Source organism: Natrix helvetica, assembly GCF_964273705.1.
Source record: "Natrix helvetica genome assembly, chromosome: 1".
Lineage (NCBI taxonomy): Eukaryota > Metazoa > Chordata > Lepidosauria > Squamata > Natricidae > Natrix > Natrix helvetica.
Genome location: NC_138548.1, coordinates 324086134 through 324107106, shown reverse-complemented (window position 1 = coordinate 324107106; position 20973 = coordinate 324086134). Strand labels below are relative to the sequence as shown.

General features: G+C 38.9%; 1 pseudogene across 1 annotated transcript in view; it reads left to right on the top strand.

Moving 5' to 3' along the window:
• Positions 1-20973, top strand: part of LOC309399653 (contactin-6-like) — a 163131-nt pseudogene that overhangs the window by 58637 nt on the left and 83521 nt on the right. The window contains exon 5 of the transcript in view: positions 204-306. The product of the transcript in view is annotated as a contactin-6-like (transcript). The remainder of the gene's footprint in view (positions 1-203; positions 307-20973) is intronic.

The following is a 20973-nucleotide window of genomic DNA, read 5'->3' as shown; positions in this document are numbered from 1 at the left end:
ATTGAGATTTGATTTGTAGAATTCATATTAGTCATTGTACTAAAGATGAAGTTCTCCATAGTGGCTCACTTTTGGCTTCACTGAAGATACTTTTTAGTTTCCATGGGAACAAATTAGTCCACAGGTTTTTTTTTTAATGCTGCTATTTTGTAGTAGTGGGTTTGAAGCACAACTCAACTACAAGCTGTTTTGGTATTCAGCAGGTGTGATGGGGGAATATGAGCCAAAAATTGAAGTGCGTTTTCCAGAGACTATACAGGCAGCAAAAGGCACATCCGTTCAGCTGGAATGTTTTGCCCTTGGAAAGTAAGGATTTTTATCTTTTCTTTATTTGGGGAGGGGGAGTTATACACTAACGGCATTTCACAAACACTTGACTAAATAGCAGATTGGATTTGATGGCTAATACATGTTCACACAAAAATGTTTTATTTAAGATTTTCATATGATATGACCTTATCAAAGTTGAGTGTAAAAAAAAAGGGAATGAAATCCTAACTCATTCAGTTCACATTTTAATTCAATCTTCCCAAATCTGCAGTTACGATATGCAAACTAAAATGCAATTGACTTTCAGAGCTTCAACATCCTCCTCCCGTCCATATCCCACTCCGAAAAACAATGTATTTTGTTATGGGATTCAGTAGGCCTGTATTATACTTGTATTGTTAAAAAATATGTCATTTGTTAAGTAAGTAAGCTCTCCGTTAGGAGAGCTAGTGTGCAGAGAAGCGTAATGAGAGTGGTATGCAAGAATATGCACAAACCAGCATACAGGGACACTGAATAGTATAAAATATAGTAGTTTACTATGTGAAAATATAGAGGTATTCAGAGTTCAATTTACAGTCCAAGTCATACACGGTTCAGTCAGTCAGTTATCAATGTTTTCAGTTAAAGAATCATCCTTCGAACACAGTCCAATATCAAATTATCAGTTTAGGCTAACAGTAGCAGTTAGAACAACAGTTCTAACAGTTAGAACAATTAATCAGTGGGACAGCAGTGGAACAGTTAGAACAATTAATCAGTGGAACAGCTTGCCTCCAGAAGTTGTAAATGCCCCAACACTGGAAGTCTTTAAGAAGATGTTGGATAGCCATCTGTCTGAAACGGTATAGGGTTTCCTGCCTAGGCAGGGGTTGGACTAGAAGACCTCAAAGGTCCCTTCCAACTCTACTATTGTATTGTATTGTAGCAAAAACACAGTACCTCACAATACACCGATCAGCATCTAACAAACAGAGAGCTAACAGTCAATGTGGCTCCCTCTTATGGCTGCTTGAGGTAACAGCAACCAATCACATTACAGCAGTACTTAAAGCTACAGTACTACCATCCTGGTTTATATATTGCTAACCCAACTGTTAGCTTACATTTCTAACAACATTCATCTCCTACTTCCACACAAGGATGTGCAAGTATTTACACAACATCCCCAGATGCTTCAAAAATGCATTAGGGAAAGTTCACAATCAATGATTATTATGGAAGATATATTGTAGTAAAAAATATACTAATCTTAATGAAAATATGAACATTTGCACCACAAAAAATATGAAACAATCTAGTTTACATTTTGCTTATTTCTTTAGTTGCTTTCAGGCTGTATATTTGAGATTAAATTCCAAACAAGATTTTTTAATTAAGGATTGACTAAACTGTTGTGTTTTCTGATAAACAAGCCTAATGAATGTAAGCACACACACCTCTGCACACACTTCCTAAGTATAAGAGGTATTTCAATAAATCAATAGCACTGGCAATAGCACTTAAACTTATATACCACTTCACAGTGTTTTACAGCCCTCTCTAAGTGGTTTACAGAGTTGCACAGAGCCATGGCAGCCCCACCTGTGATTTCCACTACTGGTTCGGGTGAACTGGTCAGAACCGGCTGAATACCATGTCTGATTATAAACATATATAATTTGACAAGCTTTTCTATAGTAAATCCTCAGTGCAGACATCCAATATATACAGCTTTGAACTTCTCAGTTTTTCCTCTTATCGACCCATTTAAAAGAAAAATGGACTGAGTCTCAGTTTCTTTGTTAACTTCTTTCTAAGGAGACAGACCAATTTTCTATTTCCTTTTACTTTCCAATTATTATTTAACTGATAATTAGGTACTGATAATACGGTTAGACTGATGCCAGGAATACCTTAACCATAGACAACCACCTCTGGCACTGAAAAATACTTCTGAATTCTATATTGGGACTTATAGAACACCCCCAATAACAGCATTTAATGAAAAAGAGAAGTGCTTTCCTTACAGCTCACTGAAGAAAACTAACATATCTTACAAAAATTCTTTTTAAAAGTTCTTCTTAAAACTGTGACTAATGCCAACTAGGTTCACCAACTAAAATGATTCTCTAATGAAATACAAGCCGCAGATTAACTAGTGACTAGGTTTCTATAGTTCTATGAAGTTCAATATTTCTATAAATCTTCTTCCAATGAGAATTAGCTAGTCAGTTAATAGTTGCATGTTCTCAGAATGGTAGGAAATTACAGAAACGGGTTTACTGGCTTGGCCAATAAATCAAGGCTTCTGCCCCAAACTCAGGCAACCCCCCCCCAAAAAGCCCCCATAGAATAGTTGGCAGAGCAGCTATACCATGGTTTAGTTTTCCATGCTTTTTGTCCAGTTCTTTGGTTTTATGGATTGTTTTTCATTTGTTTGTGTGCTGATTATTGATTGCTAGCTTTTGTATGGAATTAGAACTCTTATATCAGTTTTTTTTAAAAAAAAATCTGCAACAATTCACTTGGTTCCCTTTTATTAAAATTAAAACCCATTATTCATTGTAACTCTGGTGTTAGATTTGTGCTAGTACCAAACATTGTAAAACTGCTTAAGGCTGGCCATTTTATTTAAAGGAAAAAACTAGATAGATTTGTTTAAAAGCTGAGTGCTGTAGAAAGAATGTCTCCTGTAAGCTGGTTACCCCAAAATGTTAGATAAGTAAATGACTATCTCTTTTTAAAAAAAATAATTTTATTAAGTTACAGAGTTTTATAAAACACAAAAGTAAATAGAAGATCAGTGATGGGGGAGAGGAAAGGAGGAAGAGAAGTGTGGAAAGATAGCCGGGGGGGGGGGGGGGAGGAAAAGAAGCATTGAGTTCCAGCTCTCTGTGTTGCAGTAAAATAAGGCATTAACACCAAATTACACCTTTCTGCTTTTCCATAATAGTATGAACAAGTCATTTCTATAAAGATCTATCAATCTAATCTGTAAAAACCCAAAGTCAGAGTTTCCTTCTTTTCCACCCCAAGCACAAAGTTCAGAAGCAGTTTCCATGTGGAAACAAAAATACTTACGTTCTTTTCTTTAATCAAAGTTGTCAGTTTTGCCATTTCAGCCAACTCCATCAACTTCTGCAACCATTCATCCATGCTAGGAATCAAAGTGTCCTTCCATTTTTGTGCGTACAATGGTCTTGCTGCTGTCAACATATATAGTAAAGTTACAGTTTTTTTCTCCAGTTCTCTTTCCATTACACCAAAAATGAAAAGTTCTGGTTTCATTTTTATCTCCATTTTCAGGATTTTATGTATTAAAATATAAATAATCTATCATCTGTCTGTCTATCATCTATCTATCTCTACATGTCATTTGAATGACTTTTCATGCACATCTTAGGATTCTGTTTCCCAGCCAATTTCTTACCCTATTTTCATTTTTTAAAATTCTATTCAGCAAAACATAAAGAGAGCCCTGCTTAGTCAGATGGAATAGCATCTTATGTCCCATGATAAGCACTCAAAATCTACCACTCATCTGGTATGTCCTCATGTTTGCAAAACTGGCCCCAAGATCAGATTTTTGATACTAAAGTGGCAACTCATTGTAACTTGAAGTCTGTTCAGTATTGCTGCCTGGCTGGCAAATCCCTTAGTTAAACTGGTGTTGTGAATCATATTAGCAATATCAAAAATTGTACAAATGCTAAATATTAATATTTAGTAAAAAGCACAGTTCTCATCTAAATGTATCAGTGTACTGTATTGTGTGCTGCATTATTATCCTCAGGAATTGGGCAGATCATTGACAAGAACATGTTCTCTGTTTCCTGTTTGTCCTCATCGTAATCAATTCCTTCCTCTACTATTTTGAAATGGCAATTCAGTTTTACTCTGCTGTTAAATAGCTTTCATTTTATTCACAAATCATCCATTTTAATTGTGCACAATTAAATGTGTCAATGTAGTGTTGTTGTTATCTTGCCTGTTCTAAGGGAATATCTAATGGAAAAGAACCATCCCAAGCCATCATGTTCAATCTGTTACTGTAAGGGTAGGAATCCAGATGAAGGTTGCTCTTCGAGCCTCTACTTGTTTAGTGAAGACAAATCTTCTGTTTTTTTTAATTATCAGACTTATTAATGACCTGTTCATGGTATATGAATCACGGTGGCACAGTGGTTAGAGTGCAGTACTGCAGTCTACTTCTGCTGACTGTCGGCTGACTGCAATTTGGCAGATCAATCTCACCAGGCTCAAGCCTTCCATCCTTCCAAGATGTGTAGAATGAGGATCCAAATTGTTGGGGGCAATATGCTGACTCTGTAAACCACTTAGAGAGGGCTGTAAAACACCGTGAAGTGGTATATAAGTCTAAGTGTTATTGCTAGTGCTGTTCTTTTTACAATTGGAGTCTGAATCCTGTTATTTTTATCTTACATGCTAGAATTATGGTTGGCAGTTTGCAACTTCATTCAGAGCCTTTGGGTATTTGAGGAATGTGACTGAATCATCCTTCAGTCTTCTCTACTCCAAACTAAATGTATACAGCTACTTCAATTTCTCTTTACATATCTTCTCATCATCGATGCTTAGAACTTGACATAAAACCAGTGGTGGGATTCTGCCGGACATCAGCGGTCCGCGCGAACCGGTTGGTGACCGGACCCAGAAATAATTTCTGGACCTTGGGAACTGGCACCAGCCCTGTCGCTCGCTCCCCCCACCCCTCCGGTCGCTGCTCGCTTGCTCCCCCCACCTGTCCCCGGACTTGCCTAAGATGCCTGGCCACAAGCAAGTATGGGCGCAGGGGTGGGGATGGTGGCACGAGATTATTGGCATGGCTGGCATCTTTGGCAAGTTTGGGGACCTTGCAAGGTCTTTGCAAGGTCCTCGGACTTGCCCAGCAAAGCACAGGGCAGCGGGGCGGCAGTAGCTTGCGTGGCATGGCCTGGCCGCCAGCAAAGCACCTCCCAAGACTTGCCCAGCAAAGCACAGGGTGGCGGGGTGGCCCCTTGCTTTGACAGCAGCCTCGTTTCCAATTGGGGTGAGGAAGAAATCCACCTTTTCTGTCCCTCTCCATGGATCCCTTCCAATTGGAAATGAGGGGGCTGTGAAAGACAAGGCAGTGCTCCCTGTGTTGTTGTTCAAGGAGAAAAAGAAGACACAGGAGAGGAGTGTCACTGCGTTAAATTGTTTGCTAGCCTGAACTGAATAGCTGAACTGAAAGAGTTACTGCGCAGGTCATAAGGTCTTATCAGTAATGATGTACTGCGCCTGCTCTTCACACATTCCAGAGACTTCTTCCCTTTTGATCTTTGTCCGTCTGCCAGGAAGCTGGTAGACAAATTGCTTCTGCCAAAATGTAACAATTAGATAGATTTGTTTTATTTCTTTATTTCTTATTTTTGTATTAAAGCTTGTTTTTAATTAGAATATGTTTTCCCGGATTTTATTTCTTTTTTCGCACCTTAAAGATAATGCTGTTTGGAAAAGCCGCGATCTAAGACCTCATCTAGTTCAGGGTGAAATATCTTCCCCTGACAAGGAGTTCCACGTGGGACTTTTTAAACAGTCAAACTCCCCTCCAGTTAATTCTTCTGTTTGAACAAGCCATGTGGGGCGCGCTCCCTTGCTTTGAAAGCCGCTTCATTTCCAATTGGGGGGGAGAAATCCATGCATTAGAGAGAGAGGAAAAACGCATGGATTTCTCTCCTCCCCATTGGAAACCAGGCAGCTATCAAAGAGAAGGGAGCAGTGTGCACCACGTGGGCTATCCCCCAACAATTGAAGAAGGAACAGGAGGGGAGGATTCGGCTGTTGGGGGATAGCCCATGTGGTGCACACTCCCTTCTCTTTGACAGTGTCCTGGTTTCCAATCGGGGAGGAGAAACCCATGCGCTAGAGAGAGAGGAAAACGCACGGATTTCTCTTCCCCCTATTGGAAACTAGGCAGCTGTCAAAGAGAAGGGGGCAGTGCACACCAGGGAGAGAGAGAGGGGGGAGAGAGAGAAAGAGAAAGAGGGAGGGAGAGAGACCTGGTTTCCAATGGGGGGGAGAAAATGCATGCATTTCTCTCCCCCCTCCATTGGAAACCAGGCAGCTGTGAAAGAGAAGGGATCTCGCACCACATGGGCTATCCCCCAACAGTTGAAGAAGGAACAGGAGAGGAGGATTCGGCTGTTGGGGGATAGCCCATGTGGTGCGAGATCCCTTCTCTTTCATAGCTGCCTGGTTTCCAATGGGGGGGGGAGAGAAATCCATGCATTTTCTCCCCCCCCCATTGGAAACCAGGTCTCTCTCCCTCCCTCTCCCTCTCTCTCTCTCCCTCCCCTCTCTCTCTGTGTCACACACACACGCACGCACGCACACACACACACACCCTTCACATGTGTAAGGGAGACTGGATCAGCTGGGAAGCTGGTAAAAAAGGAGCCTCTATTTCTCCACTGCCGCGGCACACTGGGTGACTGGCTGGGAAAGCAGCGAGGGAACGAGCGCCGGCCATCATCCCTGCAAGCTGTGGCAGAGGAGAAATAGAGGCTTCTTTGCCAGCTCCCAGCTGATCCAGTCCCCGTTACACATGTGCCTTGCATTGTGGCAAGCGGTGTGTGTGTGTGTTTGTGTATGACATACATGCCTTCTGTGGCATGTCCAACACCTTCAGATACCCACCAGGTCACCTGCTGAGAGGCAGAGAAAACTGGCTTCGGCAAAAGGGAAAAAAAGCCCTCTCTGACGCTCTGCTAAAAAGGCGGGAACCAAGGCCAAGTGATAACAGGACGACTAACCATATTCAGTTAACCGCCAGAGCGGTAAGTGGCTGAATTGTGAGCTCTCTGAATTGGCTTGTAGGACAGAGAATGCCATGATCATAGCATTTATCGGGCACCGGTTTTAGTTCATAGAATATATCTAGGAATATAATTGGAAGGGATGTGTTTGTGTGAGAGAGAGAGGGGAGAGAGAGAAAGAGAGAAAGGAAGGAAGGGAGTGGGAGATATACACACAAGAAAGGAAGGAAGGAAGGAAAGGACGGAGAGGTAGAGAAAAAAGAGAGAGAAAGACAGAAAGAAAAAGAGAAAGAAAAAGAGAAAGAAAAAGAGAAAGAAAAATAGAAAGAAGGAAAGAGAAAGAAAGGAAGGAAGGAAGAAAAAAGAAAGAAAGCAAAAAGGGAAAGTGGGAGATGAAAGAAAGGAAGGAAGGAAAAAGGAGAGAGAAACAAAAGGAAGGAAGGAACAAACGAAGGAAAGAAAGAAAGAGAACTTACGACCACAATTGAGCCCAAAATTTTGGTTACTAAGTGAGTTTCACCACATTTTCCAAGTTGGCCATGCCCACCCAGTCACACAACCACCAAGCCACTCCCACAAAACAGGCCACACCTACAGAATAGGTTCTAAAAAATTTGAAACCCACCACTGCATAAAACCCACATAGAACTTCTCTTGTGATATAGTAATTGGCCTTTTTTTTTTATTCAAGTTTGAACTGAATTTTCTCATTTTGTCACATCACACTTCTATTTTTGAGGGAGGGAAAGATTCCAACTAATCCTTCACTTCTTCTGGTCCACATTAGGCTTTGAAATAGATGCCTTATATGAAACTCCTTCTTTGAGCTTTTCCATTTTTGTTTTATCCATTCTTTTGTGCCCACGTATTCTTTTTTACAAGGAGTCACACTTATTCCTGTCTGATCTGCAACCAGCAATCTCTCACTGCTTCCTTTGTCATACATTACCTTTTGTTTTTTGCCTTTTTTTGCCTTCTTAACTTCTTCCACCTGAAAGAGAATACTAAGCATGCCACCTTTGGATTTGCTGTCACATTAACACCACAATCTTCACATGAAAGATGTACTGCTTACATTAGAATATATTTATGTGACATTGCATATGTCCTTGGCCAAAGCAGTTCAACCAAAAATATAAAAAGCCTGACCAACTTAATTATTATACTCTTTTAGAATGTAATTATTCTCTTATGTCAAGGTTTTTTGTCAAAAAGCAGCAGCAATGGCTATCTGATTTCTTCATTGTCTCATCTGCTTAAGTAGCCATGATCTTAATTATCTGAGCTGTAAACTTAATTTAATCAAGAAATATTCTGTAAAGACTAAATGATGTACTGTAAGACTGAGAGATGTTATGGCCATGCCTTCCTCTCAAAAAAGAGGTTTGTTTTCTTATGGGTGATTCTTGTGTTGTTTCAGTCAAACTGAAATTGATGCCAAGTTTGTCTCAACTTGTCACTTTGAAGAAAATGTTTTTCTTCTTTGCTTTTAATTTGGGGACTTATGAATCCAAACGCCTGCTGTCTGTTTTTGCAGAATATAGATACAAGTACCAACTCTAGCCCTGTGCTTTGATGCTTTCAGACAAACTAAGTCAAGATTTTATCTTCACAAAGATGTGTATCTTTGTGCACTGAGCTCATTTATTTATGGCAAATACAAGAAAACTTTGGCTTTAAGTTCAACACATCTGAGAATGCGTTGTCTCTTGTAACACAACACATATTTGCATCTGTCACTTGGGTGGTGTTGCTGTGTAATGAGAAACTGCAGGATATATCTCTTATTAAAGGGAAAAGGTAACAGATGCCATATAGTTTCTAGCATGAGATAATGAGCCTACAGTTGCATCCATAACACTATTCAACATCCAACTCTATCCAAACTCCAAATAAAAATTGAAAACCAGAACCAGTGGATGACTTGTGTTGTGCCATTTCAGAGGTTCAACAGAACGAATAACAGCATCACTATCTCGGCTGTATGGAGTTTCCTGTATTTCTCAGAAAGAAGATCTGTTTGCATATGACAGGGCAACTGATTGCAATTCATCTATGTTGACAGGTTAGATATCTTATTTCTGCTTTAGGATAATTCTGCAATCATTAAATATGATTACTTCCCAGACCAAACATTGGGGGGTGGGTGGGTAAAAATATATTCCTCAAGCCATCTAACTACCAGTGTACTAGCTATGCGGAGTAAAAAAAAAAAAGGAAAGGAAAACAATCACAAACCACAAAAAGAGCCCAATTATCATGCTTGGAAATGCTTCCATTTGTTTCATGGTTACAATAAATACTGTGCTTTATTCCAACCTCAGGACAAAACTCTTGAAATGCAAATCTATTGTTTCACATTTTGACTATCCGGAATAGTTGTTTCTAGATAAAAATATTTCATAGTCCAAAGGTTCTGCATATCAAGAGTTATAACATCATACAGTGTTCTCTGGGAAATCATCTGAAAACCACTTCCAATGCCAGCAGTTGGCTTCCCATGATATGGGAGATGTCCAACCAAGGTTCCCAATGAGACCTGAGGGCCATCTGAAAACCTTTACAAAAGTTTCCATAAAATGGCAAAATTAAATTATATTCAATCAACTATATATTTTGAGCTGTGCCCCGTTTTTCCATGGCACATCAAAGCAACTGCACTGTTTCCTGGATTCATGCAACCTTTAGGTATTTTGTCACCCAAAAAGATGCAGTTGCTTTAAAATGGATTGCAGAGGGATTCTGCTTTATGCACTCACAGCCATTGGATACTGGAGCCACATTACTCCATGGCTCTGCTGTATAGTAACTGACAGCTACAGAGTCCTCATTTGTTTGTTCATTCAAACGTACCTATATTCCACCCTGGTCAACATAACATCAACAAAAGTAAAGCAAAAGCCTAATAAATAAATAAGTAAAGTAGAACAATGTCACATAAAATATAAATATACACAAACTGTAGGCCAACTCTGAAGTGAACCTGGCAGAAGCCATCTTTTCTTGCCTCATAGTTGCCACGATCTTTGAAAAGGGGAAGGGAGGGTAGAAATAGATAGACTGGGTACCAGTCAAAACTGGTGGGATGACCTTGTGGGTACCAAGGTCATCCCAATAGGTGGCAAGTGAAGGAGGAGAGAAGTGACCAAGCAGCCTCCTGGCTACTTTCATCTGACAATGTGATTGGTGACATCTGGGGAGATAAATAATTGTTCTTTTAATTAAGGGAAAAACCACAGGAACTTTTAGACTTGGTTTTCAGTAGCTGTGCTGGTATGATGTATCTACTAAACATATTCTTTGAGGAGTCTACCTGCCTCGGATTTCTGCTTTTGTCAGATGTATTATTCAGAACCCTGACACTGTAGACACATTGTACACAGACACAGAGAGAGAGGGAGGAAGGGGAGAGAGAGAGAGAGAGAGAGAGAGAGAGAGAGAGAGAGAGAGAGAGAGAGAGAGAGAGAGAGAGATCTGTTCTACAGCAATTAGCTGAGATCAAGAGTGTATTGATCTGTTCTACAGCAATTAGCTGAGATCAAGAGTATATTGAAATAAAATTGTCTTGGTAGAATTGAAACAAGCTGGGTAGGGGTGAGATTCAGCCAGTTCAGACTGGTTCGGGCGAACCAGTAGCTCCGATGATCAGCTAAGAGTGAACAGGTTCGCTCCAACAATCAGGTTGGCCCACCCATCTGCTCTTGCGCTTTACTTACCTATATCCTCTCAGCTGATTAGTGCAGCAGAGTGGATTGTCATGCCTCAGCTGTGTTACTCCCCAAGAAGTAATTTGGAAGGTACATTTTGGTAAAACTGTGTATGTGCACGCAGCAAAATATGAAATCACTGTTAAACTGGCAGGATCCCACCACTGAAGCTGGGGCTGCAAATACTTCTGGTGGGAAAGTATTTTTATATTTATAGGATGGAGGCTATTACAGAAAAGGCCTGCTGTCTCACCAGGTGGAGGGAACTTTCAGTAGGCTATTTCCAGAAGGATTTGATTAAACAGACAAATATTCTGGTAAGGGGTTACTTGATGTATTCCTGTGCAGAGCTTTTTGGAGCTTAAAATTCTTGGAAATCATTAGGTTATCCACGAAATGCTCTCTAATAGTTTTATTGCTTTTTATTATTCTCTGTGATTTACCTTACATTTCATATTTAAGAGACTAATTGTTATCATGATTTATCACTTGCTGCTTGTATGTACAATGAGAGCTTATGCACCAGAGACAAATTCCTTGTGTGTCTAATCTCACTTGGCCAATAAATAATTCAATTCAATTCTACTCTACTCTACTCTACTCTACTCTACTCTATTCTATTCTATTCTATTCTATTGGAAGTGCAGTCTGACGTGACCAGAGTGATCATTAAATTTTCCTGAATGGTATTCTATTACTTTGCTTTGAAAATTAAAGATGAGAACTTCAGTTTAGTAAAGAACAACTTCACCTGATTGCAGAAACATTGCTATGGGAACAACTTTGTGAATAAAACTGATCTGAATTTTCTGGAGACTTTAATATGCTAGACTCTAGCTAGAGTAATGGGTGCCTGATTTTTTTACACATTTCTTAGAAGATTTTAGATACTTTGCACCAAACATTGTTTCATTATAATGTACAGTTTGGGCTAAGTTGGGCTACAAATAGTTAAACAGGTAAGCACAATGAGAATTTTAGTAGTATATACGTAGATAGAAGACCAGGACTTTGAATTTGGTCTGGAACCATATTGGCAAATAATGCAGTGATTTTAATACAGGTTTCTTTCTATTTGTGAGACTGTCTAATCCTAATCTTGCTGCTTCATTTAGTACCATCTGAAGTTTCTGGGTTGTCTCCCTTTAGAGCATGTTGTGGTGGTCCAATCAAGTAATGCTGAAGAATTCAGATTTATTTTTACAAGGTTACATTAAAAAAAAAAATATTCACAATATTATTTTTTGAATTCCTCATTAGCTCATGAACATAATTGGAAGTTTAAATTAAAGATTATTTTTATTAAATTATTAAGCAATAAACTGAAGTGAGTAAATGACCTTTGCTCATTTATATTTGTGAAACTAAGGTCACAAACCGAGTTCTACCATTAATTCAAATGGTACATTTTTCCATAGTACTTAAATTATCTGATCAAACACTGACTCCTCTATTAAAATGAGTAGTATCAAAAGCTCTTGTTGGGTATGAATTTTTAATGTGTTCATTTTACAGGAGTCTGTTTTTCTTGTTAAAGTATTTTCACTGCTGAGGTCTGATGGATCACTGCTAAGGAAACGCTTTGTCATAAACATAAAATCCTGGGTTACAGAGGCATTAAAAGCAAACTCTAATTCTAAATATATTCAAAGTTAAACCCAATTATACTAATTACATGTTACCACACACAAAGAAAGGAATGCATCTATCTTTTACACACCTGGAACCAGTGGTGGATTCCGGCAGCCACTACTGCCGGTTTGCTCAGGGATGCGCTGTGCGCACACATGTGTTTGATACGCACTGCACGCACACATGCTTGATGCGCACTTGGCACATTCACAGTACAACAAAAATTACTCTGCGCATGCACAGAAGCAAAAAACAAGATGGCGATGCCTATGGCAATGCTGAAACAACCGGTTCGGGGTATGGCAGACCTGGGTCGCTGCCGGTTCCAGCAACTCAGGCCACCAAGTTACTACCAGTTTGGCCAAACTGGTCTGAACCAGTAGGAACCCACCACTGCCTGGAACTCATAAGGCTGGACTGATGTTGTATTCACACTTACTGAAAACCATAATATCTAAAAGTTTATATACAGTTTCAGTTTCAGTTAATAACTCAAAGTTGTCTGTGAAAGTAAATTTGATAAAAAGACATTTTTTCTGATGGAAAACAGATTGCAAAATGTGATTATATAAATTAGAAACATGTCTGAAAATATTTATAATGGCTCTGCAAATGTTTTTATGATAATTTATAAACAATGGAATCAAACAGAATTCATAGTTCGTAAAAGAAATGAAATAGAAGAAAATGAAGTTGACAACTTGTCAACTTTCATGAGACTTTTCTTTTATAGTACTGGATTATTTTCAAAGACTGTACTGGATAGTACTGGATTATTTTCAAAGGCTGTGAAATTCATAGAGTTTACTATAATGAATGAAAACACCAACAGAAAATTTTAGGGGGGAAAAAAACAATTATTCACATAAACTTTCTGTTTATGCTATGAATATGATGCCTGTTCAATATTATGACTAAGTGTAATATAGCTGATAATTGGGCAGAAATATTTTCATCTATACTGTAGATAGTTAACATAATTGCTACTTGACTGCTTCCCTTCTTGTCACAGAAAGAAATAGTAGTTGTTTTGTCCTTGGCCAGAAGATGCACAAATAATTTTAGTGCTACCAGACTCTTATTGTCCAGCCTTCACTAATCAAGATGGCATTCACAAATACGTACATCAGGGTTGTCCAAACTTGGGAACTTTAAGACTTGTGGACTTCAGCTCCCAGAATTCCCCAGCCAGCAAGGCTGGCTGTGGAATTCTGGGAGTTGAAGTGCACAAGTCTTAAAGTTCCCAAGTTTGGACACCACTGATGTACATGTTTGCACATTTACAATTAATTCAATATATTCCGGTCTATTCCATCTTAAACTTTTTTCACTGTGCAAAATTTGTTTTCCAAATCGTGCTAAATAGGGAATCGAATTACAACTATTGTTTATCAATTTTGAGATGATGTGGCAACCATGTTGTCTCAATCGAAGATTATTTTTGTGGACATTGGATTGCATCCAATCATATTTATCTACCAATGTTGACCAGATAGAATTTTCCCCTTTGTAGCCTTTCTATACCTTCCCAGTCTTCTACAAAGAACTGGGATATCCCCCAGAATCACCTTTAATAGTTGGGGAAAGCAATGAATACACAAATGGGAATAATTTCACATGTGTTGAATATCAGTTGTGATGTGACAGACTGTAAGGAAAAGTTCATAATATCATGCTAGAGTAAAAAATAAGTTCAGGCATTAATGTATTATTTATTATTATTTTTTATTTTATTTGATTTCTAGACCGCCCCCTCTTCCCGAAGGGACTCAGGGCGGTGTACAGGTACCGAATTAAAAAACCTTACAAATAATCATAAATATAGTTAAAAACGAATTAAACTTTAAACCCCTGTACAAATTTATAAAAATTAAAAACTAAGCCTAAAACCAAAATTTAAAAATACAGGCTGGGGTGGGAGAGCTGGAATTAGGCCAAGCCGGCTAGATTAAATGTAAACTTTCATAGTGTAGTAGGACTATAGGTTCTATAGGTTGAATCATTTCAGCAAATGATTTACCTAGGTGTAATATTGAATGTTAATACCAAATTTATCATATTATTAAGGACCCTTAAATAGGAAATAGAAATACGGTCAACAAATTTAGAAATCAGAAATACATATCCATGACTTTCCACCCTTACGATTGTAGACTAAATGTCTGTAAACATGCATGGTGGCCTAATTTACCTGAGATCCTATTCTGTACGGTCCCTAGGACTACCTGTCTGGTTGTTTTCTTGCAAATGTTTCATTACCCAACAGGTAACATCATCAGTGCTAGAAAGCAGTGGGTTTTCTTCTGTGTTTATATTCAAAAGGCTCATCCTAGTGATGGCAAACCGTTTTTCCCCAGCAGGCTGAAATCGTGCATGTGCACATGACATCCCCTGCCCCCATGCATGTGCATGCAAAACCCCCACACATACATGTGTGACATCTGCACATGTGTGTGTGACACCCACACAAACACACCCATCTTCCGCATGCACAAAAAATCAGCTGGCCAGCAGGAGGCACATGCACATGCGCAGTGGAGCTGCTAGAGGATGGCTCGCATGCCCACAGAGAAGTTTTCATGTGCTACCTGTGGCACGTGTGCCATAGGTTTGCCTTCATGGGCTTATCTTGTCAGTGTTGATGGTAGTGTCTGTCACTGCGTTAATTGGTTTGCTAGCTGTGCTGAGATTTACTGCACAGGTCACAGTTCTTATCTGCAAGTGATTTAGTGCACCTGCTCCTTCACATACCTTCCTTAACTTTCTCTTCTGATCTTCCGTTCGCCTGCCGAAGAAGACAGGCACATAGCTTTGCCAAGATGTAATTAATTCAGTTAGCAAGTTTTGTATTTTATTTTCTTTTATATTAAAAATGTTTTTATTAGATCTTGCTTCGGGTTTATTTTTGCTTATTTCAAAAGTATGCTACAAGGGATGCCAAGATTCACACCTCCTTAATTCAGGGCGGAATTCACACCCTAACAGTGTCCTTGTGTTTCCCCGATTAGGCTGTTGTTTATTGTTTACTGATTTTTTGTCTGAGTTGCTTGATTGGAGTATTGCACTATTGTATCAACACTGAGGTACACATATTCTCTTCTATTCTGTAAAATTGATAATCTTCCATTGGGTGGACTCGGTGTGACTCTAATTTACTAAACTTTGTAGTGTAATTGATAAGATTGCAAAAAATAAATAAATCACAGAACAGCCAAGTGGTTACTACTATTTAACTAAAGGAAAGTTTTAACATAGACAAGATAGACTGGCAAGGAAAAGGGGGGAAATAAAGAAGGCTTTTATTGTGAAATATTGCAGAGGAAATAGTTATAAATATTTGGTCTGGAGAAAGAAAATAAGGGACAGCTTCATTACCCAAAGTTACATTCAACTTGAACTGATGTGTTGGCATATGAGCCTCTATATGCCTCTATTGTGCCAGTTTTTCCTTGCTCCCAAAGAATCACAAAAGGTGAAAAGAATTTATCTGAGACTAGAAAACAGGTAAATGATTCCCCCCCCCCCCCCATGGAACAAATAAGTCCCTTTGATTCATTCTTTCTCTTCTAAATTGAGCAGGATTGTCCTTTTTTTGCTTTTTTAAAAAAAACACATTTGTGCAGAGTAACAAGAACATCAATAACCTTTCAATCAATAATTCTCAAGAAGGGGATTATCTTTTGACATCAGATGTACAGGGGACATTTGCCCATAGCTAAAAACACAATATCAATTTAAAAGCCTGGGATGCTCTCATAAATGCCACCCACGATCTCTATCAATCTACAACATGTCTATTCCAATTATGTCTTATCTTTGACCTGATCACAAAATATTTCACATTAAGCCCAAGATGATGAAAGTCTGGAGAAAAAGTTCCAATTAGAGCCATACTTCTTAACAAAGTATGGATGCCACATTAGAACTGAAAAATAGCAACTGACAGGGAAGGCCTCGGCTGCTCAGAATTCAATGGCCGAGCACACATTTTGCATTAATAAGTCTCTGTTCCAATCCCTGTTATTTCCAGTGAAGGAGGATGGTGGGTTTTATTCCCCATTAGAAATGGGGATTTACTGGGTAAATTTTTTATACAGTTGCCTGCAGTCATTGAATTGGCAAAGTTTTTTTAAAAAAACAGGAAATTAGAGTATTTTCAACATTCTACAAACTCTCCATAACCTATTATAAAACAACAAAGGAATACAGAGGAAAATTTGAGCAAGCAGTCTTTCCATACAAGAAAACCAGAGCTGGTATTCTGCCAGTTCACCCTAGCTCAGGTAAACTGATAGCGGTGGTGGGAGGCTCCACCCACCTGCCCCAATGTCATCACGGACACTCTGCGCAAGCACAGAAGATTCTGTGCATGTGCAGAAGCTCTACGTGAAAGCGCGCTCCCAGTTCTGAACCGGTAGTGAAGGTAAGAGAAAACCATTACTGAAGGAAACTTATCATGTGGCAGCAGTTAATTGTTACATAGTTTATGCAATGCAATTTGCCTTAAAAGTTAAAAAAAAAATGCTGAAAAATATATTTGCCTGAATCCTAAGAGAACTGTTTCTTGTCAAAATAGATTCTACCCATAGAAGCATGCATTGTTGAATATTACGTTTTTATGTTTACATTTCTATCCATTTTTCCACTATGTCAAATTTATACAGCTAATGCATAGACAGCCAATGTTTTTTTTTTTTTTTGCATTTTTTTAAAGGAAAGTGCGGTATATTTTAGGCTTCTTTGTAAAATAACAATATTTTTTTTAAAAAAAACCTTGATTCCTCCTTTTTACTCCAGCATTTAAGTGGTTACTACTTTTGGCAATATAGTGTATGAAGAGGTAATGCTAATATTACAATAGTTGAGACAAAAATGATTAGCGGCTCATCGTAAATCATAACCAACCCTTAGCAAATTAAAGAAGAGACTCATTGTGGTATGTAATTAAAACCTTGGGCTGCACTCAAAAATGCATAGGCTGGTGAAAAACTCTGCCAAAAATAATGGCTTTTATCAGCGCTGGAAGGAACAGTAAGAGAGAACCACTGAACTTCAAACACATACACACACACTCACACACACTATAGTTAATTTATCTCTTTGCATCTTCTTCAGCCCAGTAACACCAGCTCACACTTGGATGTAAAGTACACTCAGAAGACTGGGAATAATGTATCCTTAAGTATTGCAGATAACAAAATGTACATAGCTTTTCTTCTTTTAAATTATACTTTGCATCATGGCCAGAAATATATTGACACCTGGTGTATAGGGTTTTTTAAAATTTTAAAAAAAGATATAACATTCTGGCATAAATGAAACTCTTTTAATCTCAACAGACCTTCTCTCTCAGCAATAGGCATGCATCAGGCCTTTGAAGAACTTGGAAAAATTCAAGTAGCTTTCAAGTGAGAAAGGGATAGTCTTAATAATGCCCATCTTGCCTTGCTCCATATGATATAGTAAAACTTAGCCCTATAAACTGGAACCAGTTGAAAGCCAAGGGACTTGTCAATCTTAAAATCAAAGGGGACACAGTGTCTGTCGCATGGCAGCATTTGGCCAGATATCAAGTTTACTTGAAAGACCACCTCTGCCCCATTATATCCAACTGTACACCAAGTCAGAAGGCCATGTCATGTTACAAGTCACATTGATTAAAGATTTGTCATCTGGTGGGACCACAAAAAAAGGGCCTTCTTCTTGGTGACCCTTTTTTATGGAACATGATTCCTCCTGAGGTACAATTGGCCCTCACCCTGCTACTTTTCCGAAAGGACTTAAGAACATGGATTTTTCAGTGAGTCCTGGAACCACAAATGGTGATGGAGCCAATCAAGGGGCTGTTCTCATTGAATTGATGCTGCCATGGGGAATAGGATGGGTTTTTAAAATGAGTTTTAATATAAAGTGGATCTTTAACAAAATTTAAATTTTGTAAGCCATTCAGACTCACTTATGTATGGAACAGAACATAGAACAATAGGATTGGAAGGAGGGTCTTGAAGTTGTTCTAGTCCAACCCCCTGCTCAAGTAGAAGGCTCTAAACCATTCCAGACAAGTGGCTATCCAGTCTCTTCTTGAAAATCACCTAGTGATGGAACAACCACAACTTCCAGATGTAAGCCATTTCACTGATTAATTGTTCTCACTGTCAGGAAATTTCTCCCTAGTTGTAGGATGAACCTCTCTTTAATGATCTTCCACCCATTACATCTTATCCTGTCCTCAAGTGCTTTGGAGAATAGGTCAAAGCTGTCTTCTCTATGAAAAGCCCCTGAAATACTGGAAGACTGCTATCATATCAGCCTTAGTTCTTTTCTTTTTTAAACTAGACCAGGGGTGTCAAGCTCATGTCATCACATCATCGTAATGTGACGTATCACAGCCTCCCCCACTTTGCTAAACTGGAGGTGGGCATAACCAGCATTTTACACATCCAACCCACGGGCTGCATGTTTGACATCCCTGAACTAAACATACCTAGTTCCCTCAATTGTTCATTGTATGGTTTACAGCCTCTAGATCCTTTATCATTTTTGTTGCTCTTAGCTCTCTTTCTAGGTTCTCAGCATCTTTATATACATTTATATAAATTTGTTTAATCAAATAAATTAGTTTAATGAAGCTGTCAATTGAATACATACTTTTGGGAATATCTTCCCAATGAATGAAACAAATGTTATTATCACAAAATATTTGTTTCTCAAATTGAAATATTGATATGCTAATATTGCATGCCTTTCCACAACATCATTTACAGCAATGGTAAAGCACAGGCCAAAAACCTTTTTTAAAAGCTGTATAAATGTTTCCCATATTTTAGGTATCGTCAAGCAGATTATTTTCATTTTCTGCAGTACAAGATCTTTCTATGTAATGATTATTAATATTATCCAGTCTGGTGGGCATAATAAATTAAAATGTGTACTGTTTTTATTTTCTGATGTTAGCAGGAACTCTAGAACTATTTATCTCCTTGTTCATTCTGAGATATTTTATTGTATAAAGTCCATTGATCAAGGCCCATGATGGCAAACCTATGGCATACGTGCAACAGGTAGCATGTGTAGCTATATCCACCAACATGTGAGCCATCAGCTCCAGCACACATAAGTGCATGGCCAGCTGATTTTCGGCCTTCCGGAGGGCTGGGAGAGGCTATTTTCGCCCACCCCAGGTTTCAAAAAAGCCGCCGGAGCTAGGGAGGGCAAAAACTCCTCCCCATTCATTGGGGGGGGGGGTGCTGTGCGCATATTCACAGGGGGTAATGCAAGCATGTGCAGGTATCACAAGCGCATGTGTAGATGGGTGGGATGCATTGCATTGTGGGTATAACCATGCACAGGCATGCTATCGTGTGTGAACACACAATTGTGGCACACATTTACAATAAGGTTTGCCACCACTGATCTAGACATAACCAAAAATGATAAAAAGCTATAAAAATGCAAATCCCAAGCAAACCCAGCCTTTTTTTCTTATCATTGTTGTGGTTTTGGCTTGTCATTTCTAATTTTCAGCTTTCAAATGTTTTGATTTGCAATAAGCTGCTCAGATGGAATATTGTATCTATTCTATCAGTGCTATCAGTTGGAGGACAGTTTCCTTGTGTGGTCTTCTCCAAGCTAGTCTGTCTAACCTTTCTTGTTTCTTGCCTGGGGAAAGGATTAGTGTTAGCTTATCTTTAATGCAGCTTCAGTTCTGTTGGTCTCTGGCTCCTTCAGTGGGTCTCATTAAAGGCAGCAAAGTTTCTCGGCTCTCTCCCCTTTCATTCTTAAACAGATTTTCAATTTTAAAAATGTTACATGAGAATGTGGGTGAATAATATCATTTGCTGCAAACTGGATCTAAGCAAGTCAAGTACAGTCTGGGGTGGTGCTGTAATTTGGAGGCTGAAGGCTGCACCTGATCTCGTTATGTTAGGGGTTACACACAAAAAAGAGATTAAAAACAGGTCCCAAGGAAAAATAATAATAATTTAGTTAATCACAGTTGATAAAATAACTCCCCTGTATTTTGCAGTTTCAACAACAACAGTCTGGAAAAGACTTGCAAACCAAGCCTAGGGATGCCGTGGAATGCAGAAGCCATGCACTCCTGTTTTAGCTTATCTAGATATATAGAAAGAATATAGAGATACATCTCTCTCTTGCTATTGTTCCTCCACAAATTGAAGTAAGAATGGAAACTAAGTTAGACCATTCCCTTAATTTTAAACCCATATAAGCTAATTTCATGGAGAAAATCCATGATGATGATGATGATGATGATGATGATGACGACGACAATTATCTTTAGTGAGATTCACAGCCTTTGGGGCTGGTTAGTAGCTCAACAGCTCGAGTCCTAACTAAGGACCTAGGAACTGTTAAGGCAGTGTTTCTCAATTATTTTCTGTCATGCCCCCCCTAGGAAGAAGAAAACATTTCGCGCCCCCCCCCCGCGCGACTGTAAATAGTATAATTTGTCTATAAAATTGTTATAAGTACACCTCTGCATAACATAGCACACCGGTCTTTCCTCGTCTCCCACCGTAGTCACATGCTTTCTTTCCTCTTTCCCTCTTACTTGTCTATCCTTC